We start from the raw sequence: 12065 nt of genomic DNA, 5'->3' as shown, positions 1-12065 counted from the left end.
TGGTGATGCACACCTGTAGTCCCAGCTTCTCATAAGGCTGAGGTGGGAGAATTGTTTGAGCCCAGGAGATTGAGGCTGCAGTGAGCCAAGGTCACACCACTGCACTCTAGCCTGAGGGAAAGAACAAGACCCTGTCTCAAAAAAGAAAAAAAAAAAACAAAACCCAGAACCAGCAAGGCTAACAGAGTTATTGTAACAAGACATTACTTAGCTATTTCCAGCCTCCAACACCGAGACAGGATTGGCAGGGGGCACAGGTAGTTATAGACATCCTATTGCCTTATCAAGGAAAACTGGTTACCATTTGTCAAGTGATACTAATTTGTGGTGGGAATCTATCACTTGACACTTTATATGACATTGAAAATCATCCCCATTAATATCCTCCACATTGATTTTACTAAAAGTATACAGACAGGGTTTCTTCCGGTGGCCATGTCTCATATTGGCCATGAGTAAGAGTTAAGGCAGGACACGAAGCTGTTACTCAGTGATGTGTTTGTCTTGCAGGCAGCTGGGTTAACACAGCTCAGGTATGCATGTTAATGCTGATAGGTCTTTATTACTATGAGGACATACTTCAGAGTATAGAGATAAATGGATGAAATCTCACTCAGCCACTTCCTCAAACATCAACAGTCCTGGCCTAGCTTTGGACAAGGGTTGGTTTCATCTTTTATGAGCTGCACTCCCTGGTGAGACCTAAAATTGTAGCTACTCTTTTACTCACTGACTGACAAGATTCATATCCTTTGGCGACTATGCCTAATAAAATAGTACAGAACACAGAAATGGCCAAAGATCTTGAAAACTATATGGCATGGTGGCAGTAATGTACATAATGGCCCCTAGTGAATCAGATATCCCTTAGGAAGTCCTCTCCTCTACTGACTCCAGGATTGAATATGAAATTCGCTTTGACCAATGAGATTTCCCCTCACTTGTTACCCTCAGACCACTACGTACAGAAGCACAGACTAGCTTACTGGAAGATAAGAGACCATGTGAAGTAGAGAGGAGTGTCCCATCTGATGCCCCAGAGAAAAACCAGTGAGCTCCTCCTAGGCCATCCAGCCCCAGCCCACTGGCCAGCTGACTGCAGAACTGCCCAGTCAACCACCAACTCAGGAACAACAATAAAAAGGCCATTGTTTTAAGCCATTGGGTTTAGCATTGTATTTATACAGCATAGAAAACTGAAACAGATACCCACTGAAAGCAAATTATGAAGTGAGAAAAAGATTTCAAAGCATATTTGATCTTTATTTAATCTCTGAACTGAGTGGTCCTGTGCCCCCCAGTTTACAAGTGGACGATGTTCCAACAATCTGTAGAAGTGCTATACAGAACTCAAGATGCATTTTCCTGCAGAAATGCTGACCAAAAGAATGACTGGCTTCCACAAAAGTGTATTTGACCAATATAAAAGATATTGTTTAAGAGATGAGGTATAAAAATGTTTAATTATTATAATTAAAGTTGAAAGTGCAACTGAACTAGCAAATTAAAAATCTAAATGATGGTGCTTGAGAAAAACAAGTTCATTTTTAGATTGTTTTTTCCTCAATTACTTAAGTCAATGGTTTCTGTGGTGAGCAGCATCTACAGGGCTGCAGTGATTCCTCCTCCTATGATCCATGCACCTGTCTACCACCTCCTTTTGGGTGTGGACTGGACCCAGTGATCTGCCTCTAATGAGCAGATTATAGCAAAATCATGGTATGTCATGTTCATAATTAAGATACAAAAGACTATGACTTCTGTCTTATTGGCATGCTCTCTCTATTGCCTTCTCAGTTTGCACATTTTCAGGAAGCAAGCCACCATACTGGAAAGGCGCACATGGCAAGGAACGGAGGATGGCCTCTGGCCAACAGCCATTAAGAAATGGGGCCTTCAGTCCAACAGCCTGTGAAGCACTGAACCCTGCCAACAGCCATGTGAAAGGAAGCTTAGAAGCACATCCGTCCCCAGTCAAGCCTTGAGATGAGACCAAAGCCCCAGCCAAAACCTTTATTGCAGCCTTTTGAGAGATCCTAAAACAGAAGACCTAGGTAAGCCACGCCTGGATTCCTGACCCACAGAAAGGGTGCAGAAGAAAATGTGTGGTTTTATAATGCTAAATTTTGAGGTACTTTGTTACACAGCAGTAGTTACAGATTGTGATGTTCTGCATGCACATCAAAGTCACATGAAGGGCTTTTATAGCCATAATTTTAAAATATTATTTTTCAATTTTGAGTAGAAAAGAAAATCCTTGTTATTAAAAAATTTTCAAAAGAAAAAAACCCACTTTTCTCCCCAAAATAACCTCTCTTTCCACCCGGAGCATATCCTTCTACACCTTTTTTTTGTTTGTTCATTTGTTTTTTGGAAATGGAGTCTCACAATGTCACCCAGGCTGGAGTGCAATGGTGCGATGTCGGCTCACTGCAACCTCCGCCTCCTGGGTTCAAGTCATTCTCCTGCCTCAGCTTCCCCAGTAGCTGAGATTACAGGTGGCCACCATCACACTCAGCTAATTTTTGTATTTTTGGTAGAGGCGGGATTTCACTACGTTCACCAGGCTGGTCTCAAACTGCTGACCTCGTGATCCCCATCATACCAGCTAATTTTTTGTATTTTTGGTAGAAGCGGGATTTTCACTATGTTCACCAGGCTGGTCTCAAACTCCTGACCTCATGATCTGCCCCCCTTGGCCTCCCAAAGTGCTGAGATTACAGCCATGAGCCTCCGCACCTGGCCTCCTTCTACATCTTTTTTATATAATTACATACAATCAGTCTTCTCTATCCATAGGCTTCACATCCATGGATTCAACAAACCACAAATCAAAAATACTCAAAAGAAAAACGATAAAAAATCACAATGCAACAATAAATAATACAAATTTTTTTAACCAATACAGTATAACAACTCTTTACCTAGCAGTTACATTGCATTAGGTATATAAGTAACATAGAGATGATTTAAAGTACACAGGAGATGTGCATAGATGATGTGCAAATACTACACCATTTTACATAGGAACTTGAGCATCCTCAGACTGTGGTACCTGGGAGGGTCTTGGGGCCTGTTCCCCAAGGATACTGAGGGATGACTGTATGGTAAATGCTGTCATACCACACAGAGCATTCGTCAGCTTGCCCTTTCCACATAACATAGCTAAGATCTGTTGGCAGACACAGACCTAGTTACATTATTTTTAACAGCTTCAGAATATTCCATAAAATGAATCATAATTTAATTATTTCCTTACTAAGAAATAGTTACTACGCTGCACCTAATTTTTTATATTGTAAATAGTGCTTTAGCAAACCCTCTTGGACATGTCTCTTTGTGCATGTATGTGAATAAAGGATAAATATGTGTTTAATTTTTAGAGGTAGAACAAAATGTTCCTTGTTGAGGCTGTAACAGTAATCACTTTGACCAAATTATATAACACAAGTTTCCCCGCCCCTTTATCAATAATAAATATGTAGTTGTTATTCTTGTCAATATAATGGTTGAAAAATGTTACTTCACTTTCAGTCACGTTGTCTTACTATAACCTAATAACACTAAAAAACATGTGGATTTCATTTTCTTGCACACAAGTGAATCGTGACCATAAGTATCGTTGTATATGTCTTCCAGGACTTTGGGAATTTTTAAATTTATGGATAGAATAAAAAGAAAAAAAGATTTCCTGAGGTAATTCACATGTGGCAGAAGAGACAAAAAAAGGAAAGGAATTTTGTTACAAGATGGGTTCAGAAGTACAGTAAGCCATGTTCTCTAGGAAAGGAATGGAGTTGCAGCCAGGAGCCAAAGGAGGTCAAGGGGCAGTGGCCAGCCACCAGGTGGCAAGGAATAAAGTGAACAGACTGGGGGAGCATGGGCTGCACCTGGGAAACATATTCTTTAACTCCGGTGTTTTAAAACTGTGGGCCTTGAAAATGCCTATATTTGTTTATTGGGAAAACAGTCATCTATATCCATATTACTTGAATCAATTCATCTGAAAAAGCCATGTGCTCAAATAAAACCCAGCAGTAACAACTTTGCCTTTGATTGTCTAAAAGGAAGATGAAATACAGTATTTCTAGTAACATAGCAGTTCTGCAAGGCATACACTATTCTCATTTTACAGATAAGGAAAACTGAGGCTAGGAGAGATGAAGTATCTTTGCCCAACTTTACAGTCATCAGTTGGCGTAGCAGAAATGAGCATTTGGTACCAACACGCTCATTCTTTCTACCAGGCTCTGCTGCCCCAAAAAGGATGGAAGAACTTGGCCCTGGTGCTAATTTCTCATAATCTCCTTGTATCATCTAGGGAATGCCATTTAAACTCTTTGGACCTTGAGCTTGATTTTTTTTTTTTTGAGGAAGGGGGTGGAATTAGATAATCTATGGGGTTTCTTCCAGTTCTAACATTTTTGGACTCCATTTACTATCTCCTGGACTACAAAGTTGAATTAGGGTTGGGGAGAGAGAGAGTGCATGCACTTTCATCTGGAGGCAAATACAGTGCACGTACCTTTTAGAGACACAATTCCAGAGCAAGAAATCATTCGTTTGGGAATGGGGAATCAGAGCAGGACAAGGAGGCCACTCCAGGAGACTGTTTCAGAAAGCTCAAAGTTTCAAGAAGGCTTTGACATTCAGTGGGATGAAATAGGGTTCAGAGCCAAGCTTGTATAAGAGGAGAGAGAGGAGAAGGGAGGACTAAAGAGACTAATTTTTGAAAGGTCGTACTAAAAGCCCATTTATTCAACATGAGTTTTGACAAAGCCAATTTTTCAATTACTATTATCTATTTGGAACTGTTTCCTGGAGTGAACATGAATTCTCCATTTATGCATAGTTGGCAACTAGAAACTAAGAATGAGAAAATAGCATCATGCTTAACGTAAGAAAAGGAAAGGAATCGATCATTTTTTTTTTAATTTAACAGTTTTTCTGATTATGAAAACAGACTCATAAAAAGTTTCAAATAGACAGAAATTATTAAAAATCACTTATAATCCCACTACATTCATCACGTAGGTACATTTCTTACAAGTTCTTTTCCTATACACATTTTTAAAACAAAATTGGGATTCTATTACACATGGAATTTTATCTGATTTTAAAAATTCAGTATTATAAATACAAAACATTTTCTCCAACTGTTAGAAATTCTTCAAAGCAGCATTTTTAATGGCTGCAAAATGTTCCATATTTGGGGTATGCCATGATTCACTGAACTCTTCTCCTACAAGGGGACAAACAAAAACCTATGTGACAAAAAAAAATGAGAGAAGCCGGGGAACTACGGGATTTGGAGAGCTTTTCGAGTATTATGGGTAGTAGTAATCCTCTATCTGTAAAATGCATTGAGAATACTTTTTCCAGGTCTATTTCACTTTGTAACTTTGTGGAATCTACTTGCCAGAAAGTCTTTAAAAAATACGTCAAATATGTGTATTTTCTTTAAAAATATTTAGGATTTTCTGGCTTGCTTTAAAAGGTTTCTAAACTTCCAGGTTATTTTAAAAACATTCCGCCAAATTTCCATTCTAGATACTTATTATTCTATCTTTTTTACAGTGAAAAGCTTTAATTTATTAATTATTGAACTACGTAGTGGGTAGAATTTTAGCATTATTTAATTCTAGGCAAATAACCAATTGTGTCAAGATCACTTATTAAATAAACATTTTCCCCATTAAATTGAAATAATACCTTTTGTTTTCCATTACATTGCTGTAGATATTGTAATTTACTTCTATACTGTCTAAGCTGTTCCTAATTGAATTGATTATAGAGCCTTTATAATGTTTTATTTATTCTTCTACTGAAATTTTAAAATATGAAACTCAATCTTCTTAGTGCCATTCAGATGCTAACTGGAGCTCTATTCAACTTACATAACTTGGGCCAGGCACAGTGGCTCATGCCCTAATCCCAGCTACTGAGAATGCTTGAGAATGGCTTGAACCTGGGAGGCAGAAGTTGCCGTGGGCTGAGATCGTGCTACTGCACTGTAGCCTGGTAGACATAGCAAGAGTCTGTCTCAAAAAAAATACAAAAAAATATTTATGTAACTTGGGGAAAAAATGAAACATGCAGTCCTATCTTGTCAGAGACAGCAATCTCCTTCCATTTATTTGTTCATCTACTATTTTATGCCCTTCAAGTCCAACAATGTCACTGAATATTCCAATGATGTCACTTTGGAATTACTTTTGTCATTGGAAGGCAGAGCCTGGGTCCCAGGACAAGATTCTCCTCTCTCTGTGGAGAAGCGAGTTAGAGCAGAGGGTCAAAGCGCAAGGTTAGAAAGAAACACAGATTCATATGCTGACCCTGCTCTTATCTAGCCACATGGCCGAGGGCAACCTGCTTAATTTCTCTGAGACTCAGTTTCTGCCTCTGTAAAATGGGGCTGATAATACAACCTGCTAAAGATGCTGCGAGGATTTCATGAGCTGATGTTTATTAAAGGGCCTGGTGTAGTGTGGGGCACAGGGGAGGTCCTCAGAAATGGCAGCTGAGGCCATCTTCACGCAGCCCCGTTTAGTCTCCTAAACCCAGGGAGCACCAGCGTACTCCCTGCTGCCAGAGTAGCCTCTGCTCTGGGGAGCTTGGAGGACACTCAGCTTTCCAGAGAGCAAAATGCATAGAGACTACAATTCTATTCGTTAGGGCCAGTGGCTCTCAAAGCAGCGTCCCCAGACCAGCAGCAGCACTACCAGGATCTCCTAGGTTTGCACAAGAGTCTCTTTCAAGGTGACGTTGATAACACTGCTTATGTAATAAACACTTAGAAAAGAATGAATTTGGACTCCTACCACATGTCATATGCAAAAATTAACTCAAAGTGGATCAAAGACCAAAAAGTAAAAGCTCAAATTGTGAAGCTCTTAGAAGAAAACAAACATGAAAATCTTTGTGACTGTGGATGATATAATGGTTTCTTATATAGGGCACCAAAAAGACAGCAGCCGAAGAAAAAAATAGATATATTAAATTTCATAAAAAGGAAAAAAGTTTGTCAAGGAACACTATCAAGAAAGTGAAAAGTCCTCTCATAGGTTGGAAGAAAATATTTGCAAATTATGTATTTTATAGGGAGGTAGTATCCACAATATGTAAAGAACACATCCAACTCAAAAATAAAATGACAGATAACCCACTTTACATATGGGCAAATGGTTTGACTAAATATTTATCCAAGAAGATACAGAAATGGTCAATAAGTATATGAAAGGATGCCTACCATCATCAGCCATCAGGGAAATGCAAATCAAATCCACAGTGAGATGCCACTTCACAACCACTATCATGGCTGCGATTGTAAACAATGAATAATAACAAGTGCTGGGTGAGTATATTGAGAAATCACTGCTGGTGTGAAAGAGACATGGTGTATCCTTGGTGGGAAACAGTCTGGTAGTTCCTCAAATAGACATCTAATTATTATAAAATCCAATAGTTCTTGCTCATATATTCCCAAAATAAATGAAAGCATAGTTATGCTAAAATATATAATAAATGTTCCTAAGAGCATAACTTGTAATAGCCAAAACAGCAACCCAAATGTCCATCACATGATGAATGGATAAACCAAATGTGGTGTATCCATACAATGGAGTATTATTCAGCCATGAAAAGGAGTGAAGTATACATGCTACACTATGGAGGAACTTTGAGAGCGTTATGCTAAATGAAAAAAGCCAGACACAAAAGATCATGTATTCTACCATTCTGGTTATATGAAAGGAGTGCCATCCACCAGGAGCAATCCCATGGCTCGCCTGGCAGATTCCGGCCACCTAGAGACCCACTGCCACCCCAGGGGGATTTCCCAGGGATTCCCCAGCATTAGGCAGAAGACACGCAGGGGACCCACCTGCCCTCCCAGCCTTCTGAATTTTCGGGAAAGCACAGCAAGGATGGGCAGAAGACAGGATTCAGGAGCTCTGGAAGGTTCTCTGGGAAGGGATGCTTAAGGTCCAAACGAGAGGCAGACCCAAGCCGGGATCGAGGGCAAGAGCTGGAGAGGATCCCAGCAGATCCACCCAGACGCTCAGGATGGACCTCAGTGAAGCTTCTGGAGGAAGACAAGCAGGAGGCAGAAGGCGACTTCAGGAGGCCCTGGAAGAACCTATCAGTAAGTTCAGCACCCGGGGACCCAGACAAGAAGCATCCGGAAAATAAGTTGCAAGTCCATCTGGGCAGGAAGGTGGGGGAGATCAAGGAGGGCTGGATCCCCATGCCTGTGCCTCGCTCCCAGCTCATGGCCAAACGTGCTTTTCCCAAGTCTGACACCTGCCAGGACCCTGGGAACTGGCACCCAGGAGAGGTGGGAAAGCCCACGTGAACACCTCCCAGGAGCTTTCCTTCCTCCATCCCTGCACCCAGCAGATGCTGGAAGCACATCTTTTAAGGTTTCGTGTGAGGCACAGGTGGGGTCCAGAACTCCGGTCCCTGGAGCCCATAAACGTCCAGTCACGTGAGGCTCAGCCCCCGCCCCTCCCACACTCCACCTGTCCCCTCTTGGCCTCCTGCGAGTCTCGGGTTGAACCTGTAGCCGAGGTTGCCATTTTCCTGGGAAAACCTCCCCAGAATGGTCCAGGAGACAGCTGGACAACAAGCACGTCAGTCCCCACCGTGATTGGCCCTCTCCCTTCCCTACCACCTGAGCAGGAGGAAGTCCAGAGGGCCCCGAGAGGGTCCCAGTCAGCTGACACTCAGGGAGATCAGAGGCGTCTCCCACTGGACAGGAGGACAGGGGGTCTCAGCCCCTCACATGCAGCCCTGGGGGCAGAACCTGGCACAGGGAGATGGTCCCAGGATCCGGGGAAACCATCCTAGAGGCGAGTCCGAGTCCAGCAATGACTGGGAATGAGCCGTGGCCTGAGAGCGAGAGCACGTCCCTGGGAGACCCCTGTAGTGGCAGAGCCCTGCAGGGGCTCAAGGTAGGGACCCCATGGGCAAGTGCCAAGGATGCCCCGGAGCCCCTGGAGGTGGGGGAGGAGAAGCCTCCCGCTTGGGAATTCACCTTGGGAGCCAGTGAGAAGGTAAATTAGGGAAGCATTCAGGTGGATCTGAGGAGATCAGGGGCTCTGGGGACCACTAGTAATCCCTCAGTGTCCACAGTCTGTGTTGCTGAGAATCCAAAGCAGCCATGCCTGAGAGCGCAGGTGGTCAGTGAGATCGAGCTCACAGTGCAGGAGGATCCAGAGGAGCAGCTGCCAGGCCGTGCCTTCCGGCCGCCACGTGGACATGCTCCCCGCCACAGACATGCCACCTGCTCAGGCCCCTCTGTCCACCTCCCAGAGTGTGTCCAGTAAGAACACCACAGCTTCCCAGGGGCCACGTGACCTCCCATGAAAGGGAGGGAAAGGCCCAGGGCAGCAGGAGCCTGGGAGCCCAAAAGCAAAGGCCCCACAGAAGAGTGCAAAGGCACTGGGATCTGCAGACAACGGCACGGCCCACAAGAGGCCCAGACCAGGGGAGCCGGGACAGGGGACCAAGAGACCCAGGACCTCAGAAGCCAGTATGGGGAGCCACCCTGCCCACACCAGGGAAATAGGAGACAAACAGGAAAGGAAATACGTCCACCCTCAGCCGGAGAAGGGACAGGCACCACCAGAAAGCAACTTCCGGGGACAGATCAGCCACCCTCTGCAGGGTCTACCCCCCAGGAAAAGAGGTGTGGGGCAGGAAGATGTCCTACAGAAAGGCAGGCCTGGGGCAGCTGGTGTCCAGAGCCGCGAGTCTGGCCCAGCAAGGTTGTTCATGGACAGCATGGCTGATGAGGCCTGGCCCATCATCAGAGTTGTGGGACAAGTCTTGGTGGACAAACGGGGGCTTCAGCGGGGACATGGTCCCTTAGAGGTCAGTCGCCACAAAGGCAACCTCCATTCCCAGGAGAATGTGCATTCCTGCTGCCGTAGGGGTTACTGCCACCAAGAACACAGCAGAGAGATGGGCGTTCTGACCTGCAGCCCCAAAGCCACCCCCAAGGGCCATGACTGTCATGTCAAAAATAGGGGCAGCAGAGACAGCAATTGGACACCACGTCCTGAGGAGCCTGCGTCCCCAGCTGGTCACCACCACCACAGGCCACAGGTGGCAAGCACCTCGGGCGGCCCCATCCACAGCCACAGGAACTGAGGTCCTCCTTAACCAGAGCAGGCTTCTCACACCTCTCCTGGGGGAGAGAGCGGGTTCTACTCAAATAAAACTGGACACCTACAGAACAAACCTGTCCTGCGTGGGTGATTACAGCCCTCATGTGTTCATGACTTCCACAGAGAGGTTCCCAATACACCTGCTTTTCCTGCAGAGGTGGTGGCTTCTGTCTGTGCCACGCTAGAGTACAGGAAAGGGCTCAGCGTCCGCTTCTCCTGAGCGTGGCTTCCAGAAGGGCTGGGCCTGGAGGAGGCTGACAGGGATGTGGAGGACCCCCTCTTCTCCCTGTTCCCACACTATGTCTGGTTTCCAAACTGGATCATGACCCAGAGCCTTTGAAGGACAGCGAACCCTATGGAGTCCCCGCCTGGGCTCCGGCTGACTGCATCCCCGCTCTCACTAAGGTGACCTCTGTGCTGCTGTAGGGCTGGGTCTGCAGGGGCCTCACGGACTGAGGGGGGGTAGGCTCCCCTCAGGCTGGAGGAGTGATGGATCCCAGGAGCCTCCCTGCCCCGTGGTAGCCTGGGAATGTGGGGGTGTCCTGTACTGGCCCTGGGTCAGAGGTGGGACAGCTCCATCCCCGATCTCCTGGTGGGGAAGAGAGGACATCTTCCCCAGACCCTTCCCTTCCTGCTAGTTCTGGGATGGACCGCCAGCACATGGCTCAGGCTTGATAACACCCCTGTGTTCGCATCTGGTGTCCCGACTCACTCTCCAGAGCAGCCTCCAGGACGAGCCTCCCAGCCCGCTAATGAGTGTGGGGTTGGCGTTTCAGGGCACCCAGGGCTGCTGCCTGCCCCTCTGGTGGAACTCTGTGATCAGGAACCAGCAAAGCGGACCTTAGGCCCAGGGTGGGAGGTGGGAGAAGAATCAGGGAAGATGAACTTAAGTTCACAAGTGCAGGATCCACAAGCTTCCCGCTGCTGTAACCAGGGTCCTCACAGTCTGGTAACCGCTACATCCAAAAGTGGCTAGGGCCACTCCCAGGGGAGGGGGACCCCAAAGGCAAGGGCAGGCCTGGGTCACACAGCACATCTATGGCTCCGGGCCCAGGTGCTGGCAGGGAACATATGGGGCCTCAAAGGATCTGCTCACATAGTTGGCAGGGACAGTCCCCACAGGGAAGGGTCCTGCACCCCCTCTGTCCTGGTGCTCGTCCCTCCTGGGTATCCCCAGGGAAGGCAGGAGCAAGGGCTGAGCAGGCAAGAGCCAGTTCCCCAGAGGGCTATGCCCAGGGCGCTTCTGGAGGCTGAGGACAAGGGGACAGGCCTGTCCCCAGGCCTGGTAGAACCCATGCAGGACACCTGTTGGGAACAGGCTCTGGTGTCCCTTTGGAGCCAAGTCCTGTTTGGGATGGTGACCTGGGCAGCTCCAGTGTGGGCCCAGCATCTATGGGATACAGGGTCCCGAGACCTGCAGCAGAGGAGCCCCACGGAGACCCCGTGTAGAGCCCCACACTCGAAGATTCCCACAGAGACCCCCATATTCAGAGAGACTTTCAGGTTCCCCACGGTGACCCCCCCGAGGCCCTAATAGAGGTTCTGACTGAGACCCCCCATGAAAACTCCCCAGAGAGACTCCCCCGCAGAGAAACCGCTGACAGAGACTCACGAAAAGCCCCTTCAAAACCAACACGGAGATCCCCACAGAGACCCCCCACCCCACAGTGACTCTAACAGAGACCTCCAAGAGAAAATATATCAAAGTCACTTTATCACTCCCTAAAATACCAAGAACTGAACTCACTTGTTTAAAATGAGTGGCATCTAACTCATTACCAGCAACGGCTTTCTCCTGGCGGTCCTCTGCCCTCTTCCAGGTAAGATTCCTTGAGACACTGAACAATTGACAAGCCTCCTCCATCAGACAGCGTCCAACTTAGAGACAAGCCTCCT

This window comes from Cebus imitator, unplaced genomic scaffold (genome assembly GCF_001604975.1).
Source record: "Cebus imitator isolate Cc_AM_T3 unplaced genomic scaffold, Cebus_imitator-1.0 Scaffold244, whole genome shotgun sequence".
Lineage (NCBI taxonomy): Eukaryota > Metazoa > Chordata > Mammalia > Primates > Cebidae > Cebus > Cebus imitator.
This window is presented reverse-complemented; position numbering follows the sequence as displayed.